The sequence below is a fragment of the Helianthus annuus genome, chromosome 11 (genome assembly GCF_002127325.2).
Source record: "Helianthus annuus cultivar XRQ/B chromosome 11, HanXRQr2.0-SUNRISE, whole genome shotgun sequence".
NCBI lineage: Eukaryota > Viridiplantae > Streptophyta > Magnoliopsida > Asterales > Asteraceae > Helianthus > Helianthus annuus.
Genome location: NC_035443.2, coordinates 150,148,429 through 150,165,749, shown reverse-complemented (window position 1 = coordinate 150,165,749; position 17,321 = coordinate 150,148,429). Strand labels below are relative to the sequence as shown.

The following is a 17,321-nucleotide window of genomic DNA, read 5'->3' as shown; positions in this document are numbered from 1 at the left end:
GTTCGGTTGGAGCTAAACGATACGGTGCACGAGCTATAGGTGCTGCTCCAGGAGCCAACTCAACCTGAAACTCGACTTGACGATGAGGCGGTAAACCGCGTAAATCTTCAGGAAACACCTGAGGAAAGTCACGTACAACTGGAATATCCTCCAGCTTCTTTTCTTTTGCTGATGCGTCAGTGACAAGTGCCAGAATTGCAGTGTGCCCCTTTCGTAAACATTTCTGCTCCTTTTAAAAAAAAAAGATGATGCCAACCACAGCACCACTCTTGTCGCCTTGAACTTCGAGAAGTTCCTGACTAGAACGAGGAATACGAATAACCTTTTCCTTGCACAAAATTTCTACTTGCTGTTGCTGCTGGCGATTCTGATCTACAGGCCGTGGGCACCTAAATCCTTAGCTTCATGGCCCATCTTGAGACACCTCTGGCAACGTCCCTCGTTGCACTAACCACCGTGGTGTCTGTTGCATTAGTTACACATTGGGTGAATTCTCCGATATCCACCCTGCCCCTGACCACCAGAAGTTGGCTGACTCGGCTCTGGTGATCACTATTCTTGCGCTGCTGCTGTGCTTGAGACCGAAAGGTAGCTGAACCCTTGCTGGAATACCCATCCCATTTCCGCTTGTTGTCACTAGGAGTAGCGGGAGTAGCAGAAGTGGTAGCGGTAGCAATAGTGCTGATACAACTAGGCAGCCTGTTCTGTTCCACTGCCGGATCCGTGAGGCGATGAGCAAGACGCTGAATGTCCTGGATATTGTCGAGGTTAGCCGATGTAGCAGGGCTCTGAATCTCTGAGGCTAGACCCTTGAGGTACAATTCGACACGCTTGCTTGAAGGGTCCACCATGGTTGGACACGAGATGGCCAGTTCGCTCGACCGTTTCGTATAAGCTTCAATTTCTGACCCCGTCATTTTCAAATGGTAAGGCTCCACTTCCAACTTGTGGATGTCATCACGCGTGCAGTATTCCCTTTTAATGCGTTCTTTGAATTCGTTCCAGGGGGTGGCGTTAGCAGCTGCCAACCCTAGTATCCGTACTTGCGCGTTCCACCAGGTTAGCGCGATTTCTTCCAAAGTACCAGTGGCGTAGTTGACCCTACGAGCCTCAGGGCATTCACACATCTCGAACACAGATTCTAGCTTCTCAAACCAATGGAGTAGTCCCACTGCTCCTTCTGTGCCACTGAATATGCCTGGACGACAGTCCATGAAGTTCTTGAATGTGCAGACAGGTTGCTCTGTGTTCTGACCCGTTGCGCGAGAAAGATAGGTCAAGGTTAAGCGCGAGAGTTGGGTCACGAGAGTAGGATCTAACATCCTAGGATAGGTCTGGAATAGCAGGTTATACCTCCTGCTTGTGCGGCTGCAAGCGCCGCAGCAACTTGTTCGTTAATGAAAGCCGTCAACTGGGCTTGAGTCATGTTAACACGTCCAGACATGATCGGACAGTAACGGTAGCATAAGTATGAATGGTTCGCGAGTAGTGCGATGACAGAAAAGTGTAGGCTCATAGGTGTTCTCAAGCAGTAACAAGTAGTGAGCAGAGTAATGTAAGTATACTACGAGCAAAGTTCTATGCAATTCTAGCATGTAGGCAATAAACATAAACCTTATTACCTAGGATGTTGAGTCTTGCACGTGGAGCGAAGCGTCGTTGTGGATCGTTGAGAGCACTGTTCTGGTCATAGTCTAGTTTTAATAAAAACGTTTTCCCATATTAAAACCAAGTTCTCTATAACCAATGGCTCTGATACCAATCTGTCACACCCCCAAAATCCACCCGCGGAGTATCACCGCTTGGGAGCGTGACTGACCAGGATCAAACCACCAATCATACAGAACATTGTATAAAGTAAAAGTAATTGCAATACAATCCAAACCAAATCCATATGAAAGGTGTTTCCAAAACATAAGTAAGTTATCATTGTTTAGCGGAAGCGTATTATTGTAAAACCCATAGTAAATAAGTATCAAATGTCAAAAGTGTTTAACAAGATGGTCACGATCCAAGCCCCACAACGACCAGCTCCTCCGTGTGCAAGCTCCATATACCTAACGTCCTGCAAGGCATGTAACAGAGGATCAACAACTAGTTGAGCGAGTTCACAGAAAGTAAATGCGTAATAGTAAGTTCGTTTGTAACAGGTGGCTCTACTGGGCCGTTAGTACGTTTTATTGGTGGGGGCTTCCCACGTTGTATAACCACTAGACTATTCGTATCTATAAGTATCCTTCACAACCGAGGATAGTGATCAGTATAAGTATCCTGCACATCCGAGGATAGTGATCAGTATAAGTATCCTTCACAACCGAGGATAGTGATCAGTATAGGTATCCTTCACATCCGAGGATAGTAATATAGTAGTCTAGTCATAGTGTCAGTAGTGTATCTATTCATCCTTATCCTTTCAATCCCATTCCCAACACCCCGGGAATCCCATGCCTTGGTAAGAGTGTGAACTCACCTTGGTTTGCTCGGTATGTTATTGCTTCTAGGGTTTATTAGTCTCTAAGTCCGTTACACACGACCTAGGATATATTGCACATGATTCGTTCCATTAGGGTTTACAAATCCTCGATATTCAAACAACGGTGCTTTGTGTGTGTTTGTTGTGTACACGACGATATTACATACAATGTTCACGCATGCCGAATCATACCGTTGCACACAATTATTCACATAGAATCATACGTCACACAGGCTTAACAGGACTAACATAATATCATGTAGCTACTTGTTTCAATTTGACAATTACACAGCATCAAACAGTTACACAATATCAGACAAGTGTGTGTGGGGGGGGGGGGGTTCCCATGTTTGAGACTCGGATAACACATGACATAGCATACAACCTCGGGCATATAATTAACATACAAATTCGGACATGGGTGATCATGTTTTAAACTCGGTCCACTAAATAGTCATTTAAACTCGGTCCACTTAGATAGTCACTTAAACTCGGCCCAACCGACTACCATTAAACTCGGACCAAACAAGCTACCCTAAACTCGGTCATACTAACATCATTAAACTCGGACCATTGTTTAATCAATAAACTCGGTCCATTCAAATAACCAACATACTCGGACCTTTAACAAATAATAAACTCGGTCCAAATCAATTCTTTATACTCGGACCTTTATTAATCCATTATACTCGGACCAAATCAATACATTATACTCGGTCCATATGTTTATTAAACTCGGGTAGATCAAAGGGACAAGAACCTCGGACCTTCTTGATTATCACAAAGTCGGACCATGTTCACAAATAAACTCAGACATGTTTCTATTTAATAAACTCGGACACATGATATAACATTAAACTCGGACATATGATATAACATTAAACTCAGACGTATGATATAACATTAAACTCAGACAGTTACATGCGTGAACTTCAATTTGCACAGAATCAATATGATCAGAACAGTTACGTTTTGCTATCATACGAACATGAAAACCCTAAATTCATACGTTTGTACAGTGCAATGATCAATCATCAATCTATCATTCAACCTATCTTGCTTCTAAATCATCAAGCAATGATTCCACAACAACTCAAATCATTTTCATGAATCAGAAACAATCAATCATGCAGAGATTATCATATGAGAAACTAGGGTTTTGACACCCATCAATCAATCAACAATTTAACATCACACAATGATTAAACAATTACCTTGATTCGATTCTAGATGGATTGGCAAACAAACTTGATGCAAAGAACTTGTGAATCCAAGAATGATGAGAAGTGGTTGTAGAGAGGATTAGGGAATGTGGGTATACGTGCTTTGATTCTTGTGATGATTAGTGAAAGAGATTAGGGTTAAGTATCACTAGAATTCCACTAATTGTCCTCTACATCCTCAAGTATTACATTTTACAATAGTGCACTATCTCAATTAATTTCACAGTTTCACCACCAAGTTTACACATTTGACAAGTTTATCACAATTAACACATAGTCATGCACAATCACACAATACACTTCATTATACCAAAACGTATACAATTCTATAGTAAACAATTGTGCAAATAAACAGCTAAACAATACTTGAACGTGCAATAAATGCGAAATAGAAATCTTGGAAATTCGAGTTGTCACATGATGTGTCACTTAGGTGGAGTTAAGTTAGGTTAAAGTATACTCAAAGGCCTTAGTGATCATCAATAATGGAAATGGCATTAATAGCAACTTGGTCCGCCAATGACAAACTAATCAGCAATAACTACCAACAATAGTAATTATGATAAGGAGTAACGGTCATTAGTGGTAACTAATCATTAGCAACAATTTGGGCAAGGCAAACATAACTATTGGGTAGTGTTTGGTATGCAAGAATGAATGGTGGAATGGAATGAACTATTGCGAGTGAATGAAAAAAAAGTGTGTTTGGTTGGTCAACGTAATGGAATCACCCATTACATAAGTCATTCCATTTCCTCAAATTCATTCCATACACTCCCCCTATTTTTTTCCATTCCATTCCCTCTCTAAGCCTACGTCACAAACACCGCCCATCACCTACACCATCTACCACCACCACCTGCCGTCGTCACCACCCGACACACGCCACCAACCTCCACCGACCACCACCACCGTCCTCCGCCGACCACCACCACCGTCCTCCGCCGCCACCGCCACCCGCCGCCACCGCCATCGACTACCATCGTTGCCACCCGCCATCGCAAACCACCACCAACCCGACCACTACAACCACCCTCCGCCGACTACCACCACCATCCTCCGCTGCCACCATCCGCTACCGTCGACCACCACCACCCGTCATCGTCGCCGCCACCACCACCCGTCGCCACCACCATCGCCGCCACGCCACCACTGACCACCACCACCCCGACCACTACCGCCACCCTCCACCGGCCACCACCACCATCCTCCGCGGCCACCTCCCGCTACCGTCAAACACCACCACCCACCGTCGTCGTCGCCACCACCATCGACCACCATCACCACCACCCGCAACCACCGACAACCGCCACCCCGACCACTACCGCCACCCTCCGCAGACCACCACCACCATCCTCTGCGGCCACTACCCGCTACCGTCAACCACCACCACCCACCTTCGTCGTCACCACCATCGCTGCCACCTGCCACCACAGACCACCGCGAACCCCGACCATCGTCGCCGCCACCGCTAACAACCGTCACCCACCGACCACCGCCACCCACCACTACTACCACCGATCACCGCCACCCATCCCTGCCACTGCCACTGCCACTAGCCGCCACCGATCACCGCCACCACTCATCGCCAATTTAATTATTTCCTCTTTTCTTACCTACCAAACAACACAATGTAATAATTTATTCCTTTCCTGCATCGTAACCAAACAAGACTATGGAATATAATGATCCATTTCATTCTTTTGTTCATTCCATTACCTCGTCCATTCCATTCACTAATCTATTCAATTACGCCATACCAAACAGACCCTTGGGTGTAATCAAATGATTACCAACGGTTTTAATCGCCAACTAGCATACTCTTTCATGAAGATTTGTGTGGTTTCAACTTAAACGTTGTGATAATTCCCCAACTATAAAAGTAAAGTCTTTGTGATATTTTTGGATGTTTTTCAAAACACATAATCGCATACTGGTTCTTGTTTCTTTTTGAATTAAGGAATGAAATTTCGAGATATTATCAAAATATATAAATCTGACGCCTTACGAATACAATACCATTCATTGGTCTAGTGGGCTCGTTATATTAATCGAATTAAGAAAACTGCAAGTTGCATATACAAAACATTTACAAAGGCAAGAATGTTGTTACGTGAAAATTTGCTATAGTTTTTTAGTTTTATATAGAACCATTTTGTAATACATTTAAATAAAATAATTATTGTTCAGATTACTGTAAAATGACTTTTAAATATATGACTAATCGTACTCATCCGTGTGAGGGAATTTTTTTAAATCTTTTTTTTTTTTTGAACGGCAAAGGAATTTTTTTAATCTTATATATTAATAATTTGACAAGGTAATTAAGAAGATACGTCACTAAGAATGTAAAAGTTTTGCCCGTTGTTGTTTTAAAACATATAAATTTGCATAATGATAATTAGTTGAGCGACTTGCGAATTTTATATAGCAACAAAAAAAAAGTCTGTTCAATACAAGCGTGTGAACAACGAGTTTAGACTAAATAAATGGGTTAAAAAATAGGCAAATTGGATTTAAATAATCACAACTCACTGTTATTGGCCAATAATAATCACAACCTATTTAATCACCAATAATAATCCGAACTATTCACTTTTGTTTGTAAAATACTCACAGTTAAAAAAAACACTAACTAGGTTAAAAATTTGCTGATGTGGCTTGCCACGTAATCGAAAAATGCCATGTAGACTGCAACATCAGCTGCCACGTCATCAAAAATGCCACGTAGACTGCCACATCAGCTGCCACGTCATCAAAAAATGTCACATCAACTGCCACGTCATATGACACATCAGCTAAAAGGGCCACATCAGATGCACATCAGCAAATTTTTAACCTAGTTATTGTTTTTTTAACTGGGAGTATTTTACAAACAAAAGTGAATAGTTCGGATTATTATTGGTGATTAAATAATTTGGGATTATTATTGGCCAATAACAGAGAGTTGGGATTATTTAAATCCAATTTGTGGTTGATTTCACTACTACAAAAAGAGGCATTTGCTATGAAATTTCGCAACGGAAAAAAATGGTGGCAAATTTTGCTACGAGTTAGCTACGGATTAGCTATGAACACATTTTGCTACGAATTATCTACGGATTAGCTACGAACTTCCGTCGCAAATGAATTTCGTAGCAAAATTCATAGCAAATCCATAGCAAAATTGATGAAATTAATACAAAACATATAATGTAGCAAAACCGGTAGCAAATTCTGTAGTAAAACTATGAAAATAAGTATTTAAAAATAAACAAAAAAAAGTAAAATAAAATCCGTAGCAAAATCGATAGCAAAATTGTGAAAATACATATAATATAAAAACTTAGTAAAATTGGTAGCAAAGTCCATAGCTAAATCATAAAAATAAATATTTAAAAACTAACTAAACTGAGGTTTAAAAAAACGGTAGCAAAATCGGTAAGTAAATAGAGTCCATAGAAAAATTGGTAGCAAAATCTAGAAAAATTCTTAAAAACTAGCATAGCAAAATCGGTAGCAAATCAACAGAAAAATTCATTGCAAAATAAGAAAAAGAAAGTATTCAAAAATAATTTACTAATATCCATTGTAATATCCATAGCAAAATACATTGCAAAAGCAAAAAAAAAATTAAAATTAATTAATAATTGTGGTAGCAAAATCCATAGCGAAACTAAAAAAATAAATATTCAAAAAAAAGGACAAGAAAATCCATAAGCAAAAATGGATAAAAGAAATATTAGAAAATAATTAATAACATATACAATAGAATTATCAAAAGCAAAAATACTAATTACTTAAAAATAGTTAAAAAAAGTCAATTTTACACGTACTGATGTAAACATAAATACATTTAATATAGCCATCTCATACAAATAATATGTACTAAATTAAGCATAGGGATGAGTAAATGGTGCTGGGTACCGGTACCGAGTATATTTGGTACCGACTTTTGATGCTTTTGGTACCGGTTTGGTACGATACCGGTATTTATTGGTTTTACCACTCAAATACCGGTACCGTACCAGGTATTTTCGGTACCGGTGCCCATTCTTAGGATTTTCAGTACCAGTTGATACCGAACTCATCCCTAGTTAAACATATTAGATCATTCTGGTAATTGAGTTCTATAACGTTTTCATATTATTTGCACTTGTTTTTATAAATATACAAAATCCATGGAAGGAAATAGTGCCAGGCAGCTGCCTGACACTTCTTCATTGATCCGAACAAATTTTGATTTTACCCCAGCTTAGAATTACGACTTGGACCGCAGTTAATATATAAAATCCATGGAGGGGAATAGTCAGTCAGTTAGCTGCCTGGTGCTTCCCTATTGGCCTGGACAAATTACGATTTTACCCCAACTTAGAATTACGATCTGCCCCCGGTTCAAAATTATAGTCTTACCATCGTTGAAGATTTCGACAAATTACGATTTTACCCCAGTCAAATTTACGATTTTGCCCCAAGTTTAAAATTACAATGTTGTTATCGTTGTAGCTTTTGACAAATTATGATTATACCCAGTTGAACTTACGATTTATCCCTAGTTCAAAATTATAGTCTTTTCATCAGTTTTGTTTTTCTTTTCTAGCAAAACTTTGATAATGTTTTGTTTAAATTGGTAGAGAAATATTTGGCCGAGCGCCCCGCAACAAGGGAGGGGCATAAACTAGTACTACAAAGACCATGAGGGGGAATAGTGCCAAGCAGCTGCTCATCACTCCCACATTGGCCTAGACAAGTTACGATTTTACCCACAATTTAAAATTACGATTTCCCCCTTTTCAAAATTTTGATTTTGCCCGTAATTCTAATTTAACTGGCCCAAGCCCTTATTAACAACTATTCCGTAAAATCAGCTAAGACTTTATCACCTTCCAAACAGATCAAATAACACTTTTTCGACAATTATACACCTTCACATAAACCCTAATTGCCGTCATTCATCAAAACTAGTATAACCACAACGTTATCATCGATTCACATAACCCTAAGCATACACTAATCTTGTACGATCATAATTTTAGTTTGCTAACATACGTGATCATCAATCCAGCCGAAGACAATGAACATCAAGATACACAAACACCATCAACATATTCACAACACGTAACCCTAGTTCCATCAATTAACATCATAATCTGTTTATCATCAATCAAGCCATATTTAACCGAATTTCTAGCAACCTTAGATTGTAGTTATTCTCAAACATCAATCAACAAGCATAATCACATCCAAGTATAACCAAGAATTCGAATCAAACCATGTAAACACACTAACCGTGAGATGGAAGGGGTATGCTAGGACGAGAAAAAGAGAGTTCTTCGAAGGAAACCACTACCATCGGTCTCGAGAGGGAGAGAAGGAGTTAGGGTTTGTTATTTTGTGTGTGTTGCAACATTATGGGGAGCACATACAAAATCAAAGAGTGCATGCGGCTAACTAGTGAGCCAGACCCAGCTTTGGGCTCCGTTTTGGGCCGAGAGTCGAACACAAAGTGAGGGGGGGTGTTTGGGTCGAGATCAAGTTACACTAGTGTGTAGTTGTGAAGAAGTGTGTGGTTCAGGTGCGGCTAAGTTTTATAAGACATAAACACTTAACATTTAACAATCAATTATAAACAAACACATTAATCGGTTCACATTACGTACTCATGGTTACAACGTAAAACAGAATGTGAAGGAAAATGATACACAACTAAAGACCTTGAAAATCCGGGTTGTCACATCATCTCTAACTTGAAAGGTACACGGTCTCAGAGAAATGAAATAGTAGATCAAGATGACTGTGGATTTTTCTCGGATGCCACACTCAGCTTGTTTGTACACCCTACATGGCACCAATTCAGGCCTCTATACGTCACTCACAAAAAAAAAGTTTAATAAAAGAAGTATTGAAGATTATCAATAATAACAAGAACATATTTTTGTAATAAATTAATAAGTATTACGTATGAGTTTTTTTTTTTTACTCTATCAACCTATTTTCGAATTAATTTACTTACATATATTTGTTATATTGATTTTTTACATACGTCATTCTTATAATGTAACAATATAATGTATAAGTTTAGATATTTTTTAAAAACGTAATCTTATATTTTATGAAATTTTACATATATACCTTGTCGTGTTTAATTTATTAAATAACTTAAACATGGTTTAAAAATTCAATTTTATATCACCTGTTCCCTCCAATTCCAACCCAAAATTTTATATTCCCTCCCATTCTTCTCCCTCAAATTATTAGATTCCCTCCAAGTCCAGATTTAATTTAGTTTGAAACCACGAATTCACCAACTGATACCTCCAAATTTTCTTTGACCCTTTTGTTCCCACACCCAAATCCCTCTTTATTTTTTCTTATCCTGCCACTTTAGCCTGGTGCCAGGAACTGTCGAGAGAACGAAACCGGGAGGAGACTTCTTATGAAGGTAAACTATCCATCGACCAACAGCCCTAATCGCTTGGGTTTCGAGTTTAGTCAAATCGAACGTAAACTTTTTCTTTGTTCAAAATCAATTGTAGACGTAAACCATGTTATTTGGGTGAGTTTTAAGTTGATTTGTGGTGTACTAAACACCACATTATGTGTGTTAACATGGTTATTTCTCTTGATTTTGGCGTAATCGTAAGTTTTGTATGTTCAGGTTAATCATGATAAGAAGCAGTTGATGAAGACGCAATCAAATACTACAATGAACATAAATTTTCTTTTCTCTATTTATTATCTGTCACTTATTTTCATGTAAATTTCATCGTTATCATTCGTGGTATTATCTAACAATTTTTTATGTCATATGTGAGAATAGCATTGTTATTTAGTTTACCAAGATGTGGCAACTCTATAACCATTTGCAAAAATGGCTAAAATGGGTAAATTTTGCAAATTGCCACGACCATATTTGACTTATTTCATCATCAAAATAGTGAAAACCAAGTTTCTGCAGTTATTGATGAATAAAGGAGGAACCACATTACTTTAATATTTAATGAAATACTTGGTGATGATGTTATATTTGTTGATTTTGTTGCAGCTTGTTTTTGGGAACTTAAAGTACCTAAGATCTCTGCTGCTTGTATTCTTCCCACTTTTCTTCACGGTGAATAGTTCATATGAATTTTCTACATTTGTAATTATTTCATCATTTACTACAACCGAACCGGTATCGTACCGGTACCGAACCGTACTTAGTATATTCGGTACCGCTTCCCATTTTCCTCGTTTTTGAGTACCGGTACGGTACCGGTATTTACGGGTAAAACACCGGTAAATACCGGTAACGAACCGGTGTATTCGGTACCGGTACCGACACCACTTTTCCCCGTTTTCCCATACCGGTACTTTCGGTACCGAACTAGTACCGCGCTCATCTTTAGTTACTACAACCCTTGAGTTGAGTACTGGATCATTCAAGAAAAATTGATATGTTATGGTTTGTAATGTACAATAATCTAACACTTTAGAAAAGTTATAATCTCTGATAGATAGGCTCCACATTGCTAGGGTTTTGGTTCCATGGTTGACTTAATCAAACGAGGAGCAATGTGTTTGTTAAAGGCCTGAATTTCAATATGTTTCATGTCCTCACATTATTCGATTAATAAGATATTCTAGTATGCAGATCTATGAGGTGTTTGCAGTCGCTTGATTACTATTTGTTTAAAAAGTGACATCTTTGGTATTAATGTGTTATTAACAATGATGTGTTACTAGTGCAACGCTTGGAGGAATAAATGACGGAGTTGGCCGGAACAAGAGAAAATAGAGAAACATGAATTGAAGAAACTTGAGGTTACATCCTTAAATGAACAAGAGATTTCGATTGTAAATAATATATGCCAAGTTTCTACCAAGTTTGTATATGGGGTTATGTTAGTAAACACATTATTTTGAATATTGAATGTATTCCTTTTGGATAATTTGTACATTTATTCTGTTATTGTTTACTTAGTTGGATATTTTCTTTTTCTAATTTAGTTTGGATGTTTATCTTTCGTGTGAATCATGTGTGTGTGTATATATATATATATATATGGTTTCTAATATAATGTTTACAATAAAAAAATTTGGGTAAAAATTCGTAGCAAATTTTGTAGCAAAAATCTCAAAATCTATAACGAAAATCTTTCAAAATATATAGCTAGATTCAATAAAAATCATAGCAATGTAGCATAGCCGGTAGCAAATACCGTAGCGAATTTGTAGGTAAATTCTGTAGCGAAACTGATAGCAAGTTTTTGTAGCTAACATTCATAGCGAAAATAATACAAAAGGTAGCGAATTTTCGTAGCCAAACCAGAGTAAGTTCGTAGTTAAATTATGTAGCAAAAATGGTAGCAAAAACGTAGCAAATTTCCGTAGCCAACACTCGTAGCAAAATCTACTTCGTCGCTAAACATTAGTAGCAAAATTTCGTAGCTAAAAATATCCGTGGCTAAAAATCCATAGCAAAATTCCGTAGCAACCTTTTTCATAGCAAATCCGTGGCTAAAATAGCGACGCCCTTTTTTGTAGCTAAAGTCGTCGCAAATATAATTTCCGTAGCTAAAGTTCGTAGCAAATTAATTTGCGACGAGACTTGTAGCTACAGACCAAATTCGTAGCAAATCCGTAGCAGACACCCAGTTTGCAACGGATTTGGTACGGATTTGGCCCTAGCAAATACCTATTTCTGTAGTAGTGTTTGATAACTTCTTACTTGATGACCTATTTGAAAATATTATAACTTGAATGTTTAGTTCTGCCATTTTTTTTTGAATTCGCATTAAAAAAAACTAACGACCCTAAGCACTTGCATGTTTACTATTTTTAATCAGAATTTGATTACGTTATGCTAATATCAATAAGGGGCTCTTTGGCAACATTTGAATACTTAAATGCTGAACTTGTAGGAGGTCTGAATCATTAAGTGATGAATTAGTAAGAGGTCTAAACCATTAAGAGCATGTATAATGCTTAACCGTTCAGAGGCAAATGTCTGACCAATTCAAATTAGAGGTTTTAACCATTCAGACTCAGTATAAATCTTAACCATTCAGAGACAAATGTCTAAACCATTCAGACATCAGCTCGTGAAACAAACAGTCTGAACCATTAAGTGCTGAACCAATAAGAGATGTGAACCATTAAGAGCCTCATTAAAAGGTAAACAAACAGCCCCTAAGTTAAAATGTCTTGTTTAGACAAGTGTTGAAAACTGATGACGGGGGTAGCCCAAGACCAAATAAAATGACTTGAACACATTAAAGCTTAAAAGGTTAAAAGGTAAAAAGGTTGGAAATCCAGGAGTTTAGATAAAACAGTACGTGAACAGTAGGAAGTCACATCTCTGATTGCTTCACCAAACTCTCCAGCCGCAAAACTAACACGACTCCACAGAGTACAGCCTTTTATCCGCAGGTCAAAAGGCTTCAACCCCAAAAAGGGCAAAACCCCCACTGCAAGCATGTTCACTAGTCAAATAGCTTCCTCTTTGAGCAATGGTTTTCCCTATAAATGTGACGCTTGATTAAGTGTGAAAAACATTCCGAGATCAGCTCTGATTCCTGGCGAATCTCTGGTCATTGTTCTTGAGTGTTTGCTTCATGCAAGTCACTTCTTTCACATTCAACACACACATTCCCTTTGCTCCGACACCCGAAACTGAACACATTTTAGTGGAGGATCTCGATCAAACAACGAGATTAAACGAGTGAACCTCTCTCCACGTCTTGCAAACGTGGGGGGACCCCACGATCTGCGTTAGGCAAAGTTTGACCCTTCAACCCTTTTGCCTAACCAGCCCGGCTACTATCCTTGGTCTATTATTTGTTGCATCAATAAGTTGGCGCCCACCATGGGGCTACGCCACTATTTTTCTTCAAAAGACCTAGTAGTGTAGCTCCATCCTCTCGAAATTACCATGTCAGAAAGTGGATCCCTGGGAGAGGTGAATCAGGTTCCAAATACCTCTACCCCAAGCACTGGCCAAGCCCATGTGGTTATACCAACGTCTTTCTCGACACCAGGGAGCACTCCCGAGTTTCTCACTTTCAATACTCCAACTCCATCCAGATCAGGGGTCCCTTCCCCTAATATCGGTGTCTTTAGCACCCCATCACATGTTGAACTTACCCCTGAGGGGGTCGCCATCAATTTATTTGAGTTGAGGTCTCTCCTCACCCAATATGTGAGTAGGGAGAGGGACAAGGGTGTGAGGATTCGTTTAGATTATGATGAGCCGGAGCCAACACTATCTCCCAGACCCCCCATCCCTCCTTTTGCAAACTCACAACCTTTGGTGTCTAGGGATGAGGCTAGTCCCAGTAATCCTCCTCCAAACCCTAACCCCTATCTGTCCACAAGGCCGAATCCTACAACATTTCCTCTCTTTTCGTCCCAACCAGCTACAAACGGTGCGCCTTTGGGCCATGAGCTGACCATTGACCAGCTCCTACAGACTCTAGTGACAAGTCTTCCACCCTCAACAAAAACTTCATGGGAACAAACTTTGTCCGTACTCCCTTTGGCGCGAAGTGCCATTATGAGCACTCCTATGGGAGTTGGTTGCCCAATGGCACCCGGAAGCCTTCAAGGCTTCAACCTTATGCCCCAGATAATGGCCCAGATAATGGCCAGCTTCCCGTGGCAGCACTTTATTAATCAGGTGCTGGCCACTCAAGGGAACAACTATAACAGCAACAACACGGGTGCAAGGGTTGAAGAAGATCTGGCTAAGCCTTACAAGCCGAGTAACCTCTCATGCTTCTCACAGCATATAGCCGATTATGATTTTCAGACGAAGATTAAAATGTCGTCCCACATCAAGACATATGATGGGACTGAAGATCCTGAAGACCGTCTTCAGATCTTTACTGGTGCCGCTAGAATTGAGAAATGGTCAAATGCTGAATTATGTTTAATGTTCATGCAAACCCTTATCGGTGTTGATGCATATTTTGTCTATCGCCTTCGTCAATCCGAGTCGTAGTGAAAAGCCGGAAGGAATCAAGCGCATAATGTCATATTTAGTTAGAAATGGCAAGGTGGCAAACTTGTAATTAATGAGAACTTTCATTAAGTTGCCTTGACCATATAAATAGGAGGTATGTCATGATTTTAGATAGAGATTTTAGAGATTTGAAGTTAGACTTTTGGAGAAGACTTTCTAGAGAGAGAAAGTAGAGAGAAAGTTGTAGATTTGTGATTCTTGTACCGTACACGTCAAATTTAGCAATGGAATCACATTAGTAGTACGTTATCATGTGTTCGGTCACGTTCGTTCACGGATTCCGCACGTGAAACGTTCGTTACGCAATCGAACGGTCGAAAAACCGGTCCTACAATTGGTATCAGAGCCAAGGAGGAGGAGATCTCGCATATACAGCTCGTGTTCATCACTTTTTCTGCTTCTACACCTTTCTTTTTCGAGAAACGCAACTTTTTACGGTCAAAATCGCTTCAAATTTACATATTGTGTGCGGAATCATGACTTAACAAAACCTGGAAATTTTCAGACCTTAATTCGGCTTAAAAGTGATTAAAATTGAATTTTCGCTCTAAAAGCGGTTCGTGTTTGCTGACGTCATTTCTGGAACCGCTCGAAATATTATCTCGAATCGCTTATTGGGAATGATTGGAATCGCTCATATGTCATTTCTTTGAATCGCTCTTAGGGAATCTTCTGAACCGCTTATTTGACACAAGGTGGATCGTTTTTTATGACACATATTGGGTCGCTCATAATTACATATATTGAACCAGGTGAACCGCTTTTGTGGACTAATATGGCTCGCTGTTAAGTCAGTGTGGAACCGCTCTTTTGTCATCATTGTCAGCAGGTTGTGCCGCCCAACCATATAAAATTACCGCTCAAAAGAAACAATTCAGTTGTTGTTTTGGCCTATTAGTTCACCACCCAAATTAACCAATCACCAAAGCCTTTTCCACCGTCCAATGTGAAGCCCACTAGCCCGCCGCCACTGACCCAGTAGTTGTTGTTAAGCAATTGAGATTACCCCACTACTTGTTGTCGGTAGTTTTTAAAGTAAAAAGGGTGTTTTTGATTTGCTGTACACCGTCCAAACATTTAATTCAACCGCCCCATTTGCTAAAAACAACCCAATCAAATTTTATCCCACCGCCCAAAAGAACCAACCATTAAACCCACTTGCACCACCCAAGACCCAACAGTTATCCAAGCACCGACACACTTAGATATCGGCCCAATTTTTGATTATTTGTTGCCGTGTTTTGAAAAACCGAGTTAAGAAATCATGGGTTTCGATGTGTTTAATATGACTCAGGAAACAATGGATAAAATAAGGAAATTAGAGACAGAATTTGATTCTTTTTCAAGTTTTCCAGGAGAAAGTACAAAGAGTGTCATTAAGAGATACAAACATCTTGTTAGTTCAATGTCTGATTTAGATATTACAAAAGAACCAGAAGAGTGGGTTGAAAAATTTATCAGTGCTTTGCCGAAAGAAGAATGGGAAGATTATGTCTTGAACTTGAGAAGTTCTAGAGAATTTTCTCAACTGACAATTTCTCCACTCATTAAAAGGATTGAAGAACAGATGGTGATCAAGGATGAGAAAAGGAAAGAAAAAGCTGTAAAAGTCAAAGAATCTGTGAAGAATGAATCGTCAAGGTCTGCATCAGTATGCTCAAATTGTCACAACTTCAAGACAGTCAATGCCAAACTTGTGAAGGATGCAGAAAGTTTAGCATTGGAGATCAAGAAGTTGAACAATAAGAAGAAAGCTGATGAAAAACAGATTCTAGACTTACAGGGTATTTGTGAGAAGTTGAAAGTCGAAAATGGCAAACTGTTGGGTAGTGTGAACAGTTTGACATTAGAGAACAAAGGTTTGAAAGAAAATGAAAAGGTCTTTGAAAGCAAACAGAAATCATCAGAAAATGAAGATTTCTGGATAAAATTGGAGAACAAAAATCTTAAAGCTAATGAAGTGAAACTTCAAGAACAGATAAATGTTTTGGAAAATGAAAAATCGGTTCTTGAAAATTTGAAAAATGATAATGAAAATTCAATCAAGTCTCATCTTGAAAGAATATCTAAGCTTGAAGACGAAGCTAAGAGTTCAAGGATCAAGATTGATGAACTTGAAAAGAAATTGATCAGTTTTGCGACTAAATCTGACAAGTTGAATATTCCTTGTCCAAAACCGATCAATTCAGTTCCAATAAGTGACTGTGTCACAAACTTTGACTCTGTCAAAGTTGAAGATTGTGATGATGCATCCGATGATGAAAATGTTAAAAAAGAAAAACAAAAATTGTTTTTAAATTTGAAAGAAAAATTTCAGAAAACTGTTTTGCAATCGACCGAAAAAGGTGAATGTTCTAAGCAAAAGCCTTTGAGGAAGAAAGCAGAACAGAAACAAAAAGATAATAAAAGTTCATCGGATCGATCATCCAATCAAAAACAAAATTTACAAAAAATAAAAAATGAAAACTCAAAAAATGTTGGTAATAAGTGGTGCAGGTCAGACCACAGTGTTAAAGCGTCAAATTCTACAAAGTTGAGGAAGGAATATCACCAGGCCAAACAGTGTTACGACTTGAGTATTTGGTATAACGGTGATAACTGGTACGATAACAGAATGTGTTACAGTTGCGGCTATCATGGACAC

The 17,321-nt window shown here is 38.8% G+C and overlaps 1 long non-coding RNA gene across 2 annotated transcripts; it reads left to right on the top strand.

The window, feature by feature from the left end:
- The first annotated feature begins 10,006 nt into the window (after positions 1-10,006).
- Positions 10,007-11,663, top strand: LOC110880941. 2 transcript variants are annotated; one of them, XR_002559517.2, is made up of 3 exons: positions 10,007-10,117; positions 10,334-10,786; positions 11,401-11,663. It is a non-coding gene; the product is annotated as an uncharacterized LOC110880941 (long non-coding RNA). The 2 variants fall into 2 exon arrangements; XR_004871116.1 differs by having other exon boundaries at positions 10,036-10,231.
- Positions 11,664-17,321: the final 5,658 nt, after the last annotated feature.